Raw genomic sequence first — 9,609 nt, forward strand, 5'->3', positions numbered from 1 at the left:
AAACAGAGACAAGAGCAGAAATCATCGGCTGCTCTTTTTCTTTTGGTTGCTCCAACCTCTACACCACAGCTTTCCAAACTATGTGGTGTGACCCATATGCAGGTGTGTCGCATCGGCAGAGTCGAGCTGCAGGGGCTCTTAGAAGGGGCGAAGCAACAACAAAGCCCTATTAACATGCACAAGGTCTTAAAGACCTGGGAAGTACTCGGGTGCGGCTGTGAGCGGTCCCGGGCTGCCACACACAACGGGGCGGGGGGGGGGGGGGGGGTGCTGAAGTAGGGTGACCACCGTTTTTGGCGGAGTGTCCCAGTGTCCTGACACTTTTCTCCAAAGTAGATAAATGTCCGGGTTTTACAACAGCGTCCGGGTAAAACATCCAAATGTCCCGGTTTTAGTATGCTGTTTAGATCACCCCCGCGGGCCTTCCAGCAACAGGCAGAGTGGCGCTGCAGGGGCTCTTATATGAATAACAACAAAGCCTTATTAGCACGTTAAATGGTCTTCATTTGTGGATAGTCCATTTGGCAAAGGGCCCTTCAATGAGTGAATACGGTGGGTTATTGGGTCCAGGGGGTTGGCCTGGGGTTTGGGGCAGCCCCGGGATCGCGGTGCATTGGGAAGAAAAGCTGCCAAGAAGCCCTATAGAAGCTTTCACATTTACATGATACTGCACGCTGCGGCTTGTGACCTTACGAAAACAAAAACATAAACAATTCAGTTCAATGGAGAATGCCCGTGTGAGCCTTGGGCATGGAGGAGTGCGGGGGAGGGAGTGGGTAGGGGCGCTGCGCACCTGGGCACCACCAATACAGGAAAATATAAAAAAGATTTAAGAATGAAAGCAACATTTTTTCCTCTTTGTCACAGACCCTTATGGAACCCACAGAATATGTTGGTCGGGAGAGAGGGATAGAGTGAGACAGAGAGAGAGAGAGAGTGAGACAGAGAGGGAGGGAGTGAGATAGACAGGGAGGGAGACAGAGAATGAAACAGAGAGAGTGAGACAGAGGGAGACGGAGGGAGAGACAGAGGGAGACGGAGCGAGAGACAGAGTGAGACAGAGGCAGAGACAGAGGGAGAGGGAGGGAGAGATAGAGAGAGAGGGAGGGAGACAGAGAGGAAGGGAGACTGAGAGGAAGGGAGACAGAGAGGGAGGGAGGCAGAGAGGGAGGGAGGGAGACAGAGAGGGAGGGAGGGGGACAGAGAGGGAGGGGGACAGAGAGGGAGGGAGACAGAGAGGGAGGGAGACAGAGGGAGGGAGACAGAGGGAGGGAGACGGTCGGCGGGAGAGGGAGTGAGACAGAGAGGGAGTGAGACAGAGAGGGAGTGAGACAGAGAGGGAGGGAGACAGAGAGGAAGGGAGACAGAGAGGGAGGCACACAGAGAGGGAGGGAGACAGAGAGGGAGGGAGAGGGACAGAGAGGGAGGGAGACAGAGAGTGAAACAGAGAGAGTGAGACAAAGGGAGACGGAGGGAGAGACAGAGGGAGACGGAGGGAGAGACAGAGGGAGAGGGAGGGAGAGATAGAGAGAGAGGGAGGGAGACAGAGAGGAAGGGAGACAGAGAGGAAGGGAGACAGAGAGGGAGGGAGGGAGACAGAGAGGGAGTGAGACAGAGGGAGGGAGATGGTCGGCGGGAGAGGGAGTGAGACAGAGAGGGAGTGAGACAGAGAGGGAGGGAGATAGAGAGGGAGGGAGACAGAGAGGGAGGGAGACAGAGAGGGAGGGAGACAGAGAGGGAGGAAGACAGAGAGGGAGGAAGACAGAGAGGAAGGGAGACAGAGAGGGAGGGAGACAGAGAGGGAGGGAGGGAGACAGAGAGGGAGGGAGACAGAGAGGGAGGGAGACAGAGAGGGAGTGAGACAGAGAGGAAGGGAGACAGAGAGGGAGGGAGACAGAGAGGGAGGGAGGGAGACAGAGAGGGAGGGAGGGAGACAGAGAGGGAGGGAGGGAGACAGAGAGGGAGGGAGACAGAGAGGGAGGGAGACAGAGAGGGAGGGAGGGAGACAGAGAGGGAGTGAGACAGCGGGGGGTAGACGGTCGGTGGGAGAGGGAGGGAGACAGAGAGGGAGTGAGACAGAGAGGGAGTGAGACAGAGAGGGAGTGAGACAGAGAGGGAGTGAGACAGAGAGGGAGGGAGACAGAGAGGGAGGGAGACAGAGAGGGAGGGAGACAGTCGGAGGGAGAGGGAGTGAGACAGAGAGGGAGTGAGAGAGAGGGAGTGAGACAGAGAGGGAGTGAAAGCGAGGGAGTGAGTCAGGGAGGGAGTGAGACAGAGAGTGAGTGAGACAGAGAGGGAATGAGACAGAGAGGGAGGGAGTCAGGGAGGGAGGGAGACAGGGAGGGAGACAGAGGGAGGGAGAGGGAGTGAGACAGAGGGAGGAAGACAGAGAGGGAATGAGACTGAGAGGGAGTGAGACAGAGAGGGATTGAGACAGAGTGGGAGGAAGGGAGACCGATGGAGGGAGACAGATGAAGGGAAATGCCACCTCCGCCACTGATTCCCTCACTAGTACCCTTTAACAGTGCCCCTCAAGCCTCTCTGTGTGGGGTGTGTGTGTGTGTGGGAGGTGTGTGTGTGGGGTGTGTGTGTGGGGGTCTGGGGGTGGGGTTAGTGTTGGGTGTGTGGGGTTGGTGTTGGCTGTGTGGGGTTGTGTGTGTGAGGGTGTGTGTGTGGGGTGGTGTGTCTGTGGGGTGGTGTGTGGGAGGTGTGTGTGTGGGTTGGGGTGTGTGTGGGGCCCGAACCCACCATAGGTGGTTCGGGCTCGCTCGCTGCGCTTTCTCCTGTTACCGTGTCCCTGAATTTTTTTTCACAAAAGGGTGAGTCACCAACAAGAAAAGTTTGGAAAGCTGTGCTCCATACCCTCCCTTCACATTTATGCATAGTTATTATGTATCCCTCACATCCTCCCTTGACTCAACCATTAAGCAAAAACACTTACCTTAGTCTTTTCCTTCTGTCCGAGGGACGGCGGCGGCCAAGGCACACCTAAGGGACTGAAGAATATAACAGAGACAATCAATCATTGTGATTTCCTGTAATACTAATAAAAAGTGCATACCAAGAAATTATTCAATGCAGTGTGCTCCTTCTTGACCGACTCTTCTACAACGGGGAGCTACATACTTTCCCTACAGGGAATGGGAGACAGAAACCAGAGAGACCAACAGACACACACATACGGGAAAGCATAGTAGGAAAACGCTATATACAGTTTTTATATGCTTGCATATGTACATTGTTAGGTCTCGCTATTATATCCCGCAGGGATTAATAGCAAGAGTATATAGTAGGCGAAACAAACTCTTGACCAATCGTGTATTACGTCCAGTTCATGTGGACCAGTCGTGTGAGACGCGCGTGCACGTCAAACCCATTAGCCTTGCACCGCAATGGAATGCTGCCTCCCAAGATGCTCCCCCGCCATCAGACTTCAAAGCAATGGGCTCCCGCCCCGCCCTTCCACAGCAATGCCAAGAGCTTGTTTTACAAAAGCGAACGGTGCCGCTGGTTTCATTTATGCAGTCTGCATTAGGAAAACTCTGGTCATGCAATCTATGTACTAGTTGTGTTTAAAACACAAAACCGCAGTGGTGTGAGACAGTTTCTTTTTCTTACCTTCTGCTCCCCTGATTGTACTCGTTTTTCTTGGCATCTGCTCTCCTGATTGTGACCGTTCTCTTGCCTTCTGCTCCCCTAATTGTACTCGTTCTCTTGCCTCCTGCTCCCCTGATTGTGCCCGTTCTCTTGCCTTCTGCTCCCCTGATTACATTCGTTCTTTTTGCCTCTGCTCCCCAGATTGTACTCGTTCTCTTGCCTTCAGCTCCCCTGATTGCACTCGTTTTTCTAGCCTTCTGCTCCCCTGATTGTGCCCGTTCTCTTGCCTTCTGCTCCCTGATTGAACTTGTTCTTCTTGCCTCTGCTCCCCTGATTGCACTCCTTCTTCTTGCCTTCTGCTCCCCTGATTGCACTAGTTTTTCTTGCCTTCTGCTCCCCTGATTTTACCCGTTCTCTTGCCTTCTGCTCCCCTGATTGCACTTGTTTGCTTGCCTTCTGCTCCCCTGATTGTGCCGGTTCTCTTGTCTTCCGCTCCCCTGATTGTACTCGTTCTCTTGCCTTCTGCTCCCCTGATTGCACTTGTTTTTCTTGCCTTCTGCTCCCCTGATTGTGCCTGTTCTTCTTGCCTTCTGCTCCCCTGATTGTGCCCGTTCTCTTGCCTTCTGCTCCCCTGATTGTGCCCGTTCTCTTGCCTTCTGCTCCCCTGATTGCACTCGTTTTTCTTGCCTTCTGCTCCCCTGATTGTGCCCGTTCTCTTGCCTTCTGCTCCACTGAGTGCACTCGTTTTTCTTGCCTTGTGCTCCCCTGATTGTGCCTGTTCTCTTGCATTCTGCTCCCTTGATTGCACTCGTTTTTCTTGCCTTCTGCTCCGCTGATAGTGCCCGTTCACCCACACCCTCAGACCCCCTCACCCCCACTCCCTCACACCACCACACCCACTCACCCTCACACACCCTCACACACCCCCTCACCCTCACACACACCCTCATCCTCACACACTCCCTCACCCTCACACACACACCCACACCCTCACCACTGTACCACGCTACCGCCCTCACTCTACCACCATCTCGCCCTCACTCTACTGCCCTCACTCTACATCTCTACCGCCCTCATGCTACTCCCTCACTCTACCACTCTACCGTCCTCACTCTACCACTCTACCGCCATCACTCTACCGCCCTCACTCTACCGCCCTCACTCTACCGCCCTCACACTCTCACTCTACTGCCTTCACTCTACCACTCTACCACCCTCACTCTACCACTCTACCGCCCTCTCTACCACTCTACCGCCATCACTCTACCGCCCTCACTCTACCGCCCTCACACACTCACTCTACTGCCTTCACTCTACCACTCTAACACCCTCACTCTACCACCCTCACTCTACCGCCCTCTCTACCACTCTACCACACTCACTCTACCGCCCTCACTCTACCACTCTACTGCCCTCACTCTACCGCCCTCCCCTTACTACCCTACCACCCTCACTCTACCACTCTACTACCCTCACTCTACCGCCCTCACTCTACCGCCCTCACTCTACCACCCTCACTCTACCGCCCTCACTCTACCGCCCTCACTCTACCACTCTACTGCCCTCACTCTACCGCCCTCCCCTTACTACCCTACCACCCTCACTCTACCACTCTACTACCCTCACTCTACCGCCCTCACTCTACCGCCCTCACTCTACCACCCTCACTCTACCACTCTACCGCCCTCACTCTACCGCCCTCACTCTACCACCCTCACTCTACCACTCTACCGCCCTCACTCTACCACTACCGCCCTCACTCTACCACTACCGCCCTCACTCTACCCCTCTACCGCCCTCACTCTACCACTCTACCGCCCTCACTCTACCACTACCGCCCTCACTCTACCACTCTACCGCCCTCACTCTACCACTTTAAGTTCGATCAGGTCATGAGAGTCGACCGATGGGAAAAGGAAGTCTCATTCTGGTATTAGACTTTGATGGAGGCGGATGAAAAGATCGAGATTGAAATCTCAAATTTATGTGCAAAGGAGCTTGGGTATGGACATTTGAAGCAAATGTCGCTAGACTCTGGTAAAACCTGCCTCGCTTAAACGTAATCATCTGTTTTCCACCCATAGAGTTTATTGATCCCCAGCGAAGCTATCAAAGGTCACAGGTAATATCTACAACTTCCCAAGGTGTATGCTTCCATCAGCAGATGATCTGCATTCGATTGCTGAAATAATCACCGCGCAGCCGCGCGCATTCCGCACTTTCCTGACGTCACAGCTACTTCCGCCAATCATTGGTAGACACCGGGCGGGCAGCAGTTAATTCTCCACTGAGCCCGCTCGCTGTGAAATGAGGACTGCTGTGGTTCTGCAATTAAGCATGAGTCCGACCCCCATTGACGACACCACGGGGGGCACCGTGGTCTTGATGCCGCCCGAGCAAACTGGCCAGGCACCCCTGTCTGTAGCTCTCAGCTGACACTGAGCCGGCCCAAGCGAGCTCGGGCAGTCAGGCATCAGACAAGCGAGGCCGACATGGAAAATGCAGTTGTACTCTCTCGGCCATCACTGCATAATTAAGTAAGTATATGCGGAAGGCAATTCCTGGACGCATAACAAATGTTGAGGCTCCCATAATTTAGAGCCTCTGCCTGCCAGCAGTGTCTTATTTAGTGATAAGAATTGTTTACCAAATGTCCTGGATAGTGTTGGGGTAACCATTGCTACTTTACTAAACATGCCTGGTATCATCGGAGCGAACACTTTTGTTTAGAAACGCACATATCTGACAGTACCAGCTTCAAGCGAACAGCTCGTGTGTCCGATAAAGCTTCGAATTGTCTAGTCTCTGCTTTTTCCTCGGGGCACTCTGTTCCTCTTTTCTGGTCTCTTGGCCTCTGGAAGATACCCTCGGGCGCCTTCAGAGCCATATTTAAATATCCATTAATGTATGAGACTTTTACTCTAGTGTTTACAAGGCTCGAGCTCTAAGACGGTAACTGTGGATGAAGCACTTGGTCAATGGAGCACGATTACAGTCTATTCTGAGCAAATATCTTAATGATAACTACAAGTAGTGTTCACCATGTTTGTAAGTATTTAAGTTTAAAAAGCACCTGCTGTCGCTTTCATTTCCTCCTGAAATGTTCATACAACAATAAAAATGGCACGATAACTCTGATTAATGTTCTTCTTGTAGTACGATCATTTTCTCCAGTGGAAGTTTTGACTGCTTACAAAGTAGCACAGCAGATTAATATACCTACTGCAAAATACGCGATCCATGCGGATCAGGGAGTGCATATATGGAAAATAGGTCAGTGCTTTAGTTAGAGAGGTCATTTTTTACTTGAAGTGTAAAAGTTAAAATCCCAGTTTAGAACAGGGAACTAATAACTGTCATAAAAGAGCTGGGAATAAACTGGAAGGTACAGATTAGGGCGCTATGATCCCCCCTCAGTCTTTCATTATTATAATGTTGCAGAAAGGGGTCATTTCGATAAAAAAATAAACAGTTATTATTAAAGAGAACCCCCAACCACGGAGTAAGATGTTGATTTATGAGTTTGTTGCTTCTCCAGACCAAGTCCTCCTAAACTACACTGTCTATCAGTATGGATGCTTGTAGTTCTCTGTCTTAAGTAACATTCCTATACACTGATTTACACATTTTGAATGAGTGTATGTGTGTGATGTAAAGTGCTCTAACACCCTACACTGGTATGAGTGGCGCTATAAACCTAGTTAAATGCATCCGAGCTACAGTGGTTATGGAGAATTGAGGGGACTGTTAAAGGGGTGGTAGTAAGGGAATCCGCAGCAAAGGTGGTCATTGGGGGTCCAGCAAACAAACAAGCCGGCCCTGGATATAATAATATACGTACAGCTGACAACAAGGCGAGTGCTCTTCTGCAATGGCCAAAGTCATACAACTGAATTGAATTACCACCTGTCTTAGTGACTCCACTGTTGACTAAGCGTTCGTCCAGTATTAACAGGCTTGAGAGCAGCAATGAGCCTGGCTGACTGTAACTTATGTGTGCCTCAGTCTCACTCTCCTGAGGCTTGCCTGATGCGGAGAGTCTTTGACCGCTGACCGAACAGGCTACAAGGGCACTAGGTTGTGCCCTTCAGTTTCTGGTGCTTTGCAGATATATTTTAAGATCTTTTTAGGAGTTTCTCGTTGCTCAAATGGGTGTCATTTCTTATAATTGTTTGTTTCCCTCGTCTTCATTGCTTGATTTTGCTCGTGAGAAAGTGTCACTCATAGTTGTTGAAATGTCACTCACAATTACACTGAAATTAAGAAAATGTCACACATAGCAATCCGAAACCCTGGCAGCTGTGCTGGTGAATGACAAATGCGGCATCTTGCAGGGGCTTTGGTTTCCTCAGAAAACATAATCTGCAAAACCATCAAATGACTGACCCTCTTATGATCCCTCGGAGGGTCTGTACAAGTAGTGACCGATGACTGACTCAGCTTCTTCAACACTTCAATGCTTCCCCCGCCCGTCCCATCACCACACTGGGAGCTTCAACCTCCTCCCAGCCCCAGCGGCTGTTTAAATGTCCCAGATACAAAGCGACCAAAGCACCTTAGAAAAGGGGATGACTGCATCCAGGCTTAGAATAGACAGGCTCACGCGCCGTGCAACTGCGCATGCGCGGAAAACAGACACTGTCTCCAGCACGCGCAAAGATGACAGTACCAACGGAGCTTGGAAACTGGGATTACAGTGCCTCACCTCTCCTTGTGCACCGCTCAGTGGAGGCTGCAGGGCCTGGGGAGAGGTGGGGGCTGCCCTGCTGAGCCCGGCACCGGGGGCCCGGCTGTCTGTAAGGAGTGTGCCCCGGTGTGTTATTGCCCCCGGAGTGACGCGCACGCTCACGCCGATCCACAGGCGCGCGAACAAAACATGGCGTCTCACGACTGCGCACGCGCAGGACCGCGCGTCACAGCTGCGCATGTGCGGAGCGAAGACACTACTTTCGACCGCCGAGTTAGGGCCTGACACGGAGGGCAGCCTTTGAACTGCCCTGGACTGAAGACACTCAGTCTCACTGCGCATGCGCAGAGCAAAGACACTTCCCCCAATATAGAGGAGCCAACCCGAGACGCTTTGCACTGAAATCTCGGGGTTTGCTGTGTCGCGAGGCGCCTCGTGGTCTCTGTTGGTCCTCCGCGCATGCGCAGTTAATCCAAGGCCTCTTTACCCCCCCCCCGCTCATGGTTCAGTCCTGGCCTCGGGCTCAGCAGAGAGCACAGGCACCGAAATAAACCCCAGGTGAGGCCCGACCAGGTGAGGCCAAGAGATACAAAGCCTGTCTGCTGCTGGAGGGTCTCGAGCCTGCTCTCCGGGGTTCATCTGTTGTTGTTGCATCGATCCTTAGACATGATTATTTTGTGTCAACAATGCTCATTGGCCCTCTCTGCTGGAGTTGGGTCTCTTTTCAAGGCCTCAGCAAACGGTGACAAGTCTGTGAAGAGAATATCGACTTGAATCCCGTTTGTGTCTTTCACCAGAGTGAAGGGGGGCCGCCCCGTCAATCGAAAGTGAAAGAACGCACTCCCAGGCAGCACCGACTGCGTCTCATTGCACCTGGGCCTGCACAGCATCATCTGATGAGGATAAAACTCACCCAAATATGACTCAACCTCACTAGGGCCTCAGTGACCAGGCAGCACCGACTGCGCCTCATTGCACCTGGGCCTGCACAGCATCATCTGATGAGGCTAAAACTCCCCCAAATATGACTCAACCTCACTAGGGCCTCAGTGACCAGGCTGCGGTCAGCCGATGCCCATCAGGTAAACAAGCATTGGCATCGCCAGTGGGTCTCGCCTCTGGGACCTTATACATGTTTAGTTATCCAGCACAATATCCTTGGTGCAACAACATCAACTGTTGCATGGTTAAACACTTATAAGGTCCCAAAGGCGAGACCTATTGGCCATGCCAATGCTTGTTTTCATTGGTTCCTGTTTGTGCTTCTTAGAGATGCATGCTTCTGTTTCATCCTCCTGTCTAACTACTCCAGCATTTTGTTGATC

The 9,609-nt window shown here is 52.1% G+C and overlaps 1 long non-coding RNA gene across 1 annotated transcript in view; it reads right to left on the minus strand.

Annotated features, from left to right (window-relative positions):
• Positions 1 to 8,417, minus strand: part of LOC144806507 (uncharacterized) — a 64,152-nt gene extending 55,735 nt beyond the window's left edge. Inside the window, exons 1-2 of the long non-coding RNA XR_013605820.1 lie at positions 8,303 to 8,417; positions 2,942 to 2,996 (exon numbers count right to left, since the gene is read on the minus strand). This is a non-coding gene — a long non-coding RNA (uncharacterized LOC144806507). The remainder of the gene's footprint in view (positions 1 to 2,941; positions 2,997 to 8,302) is intronic.
• Between the last annotated feature and the right edge of the window lie 1,192 nt (positions 8,418 to 9,609).

The sequence above is a fragment of the Lissotriton helveticus genome (genome assembly GCF_964261635.1).
Source record: "Lissotriton helveticus chromosome 1_1 unlocalized genomic scaffold, aLisHel1.1 SUPER_1_unloc_8, whole genome shotgun sequence".
NCBI lineage: Eukaryota > Metazoa > Chordata > Amphibia > Caudata > Salamandridae > Lissotriton > Lissotriton helveticus.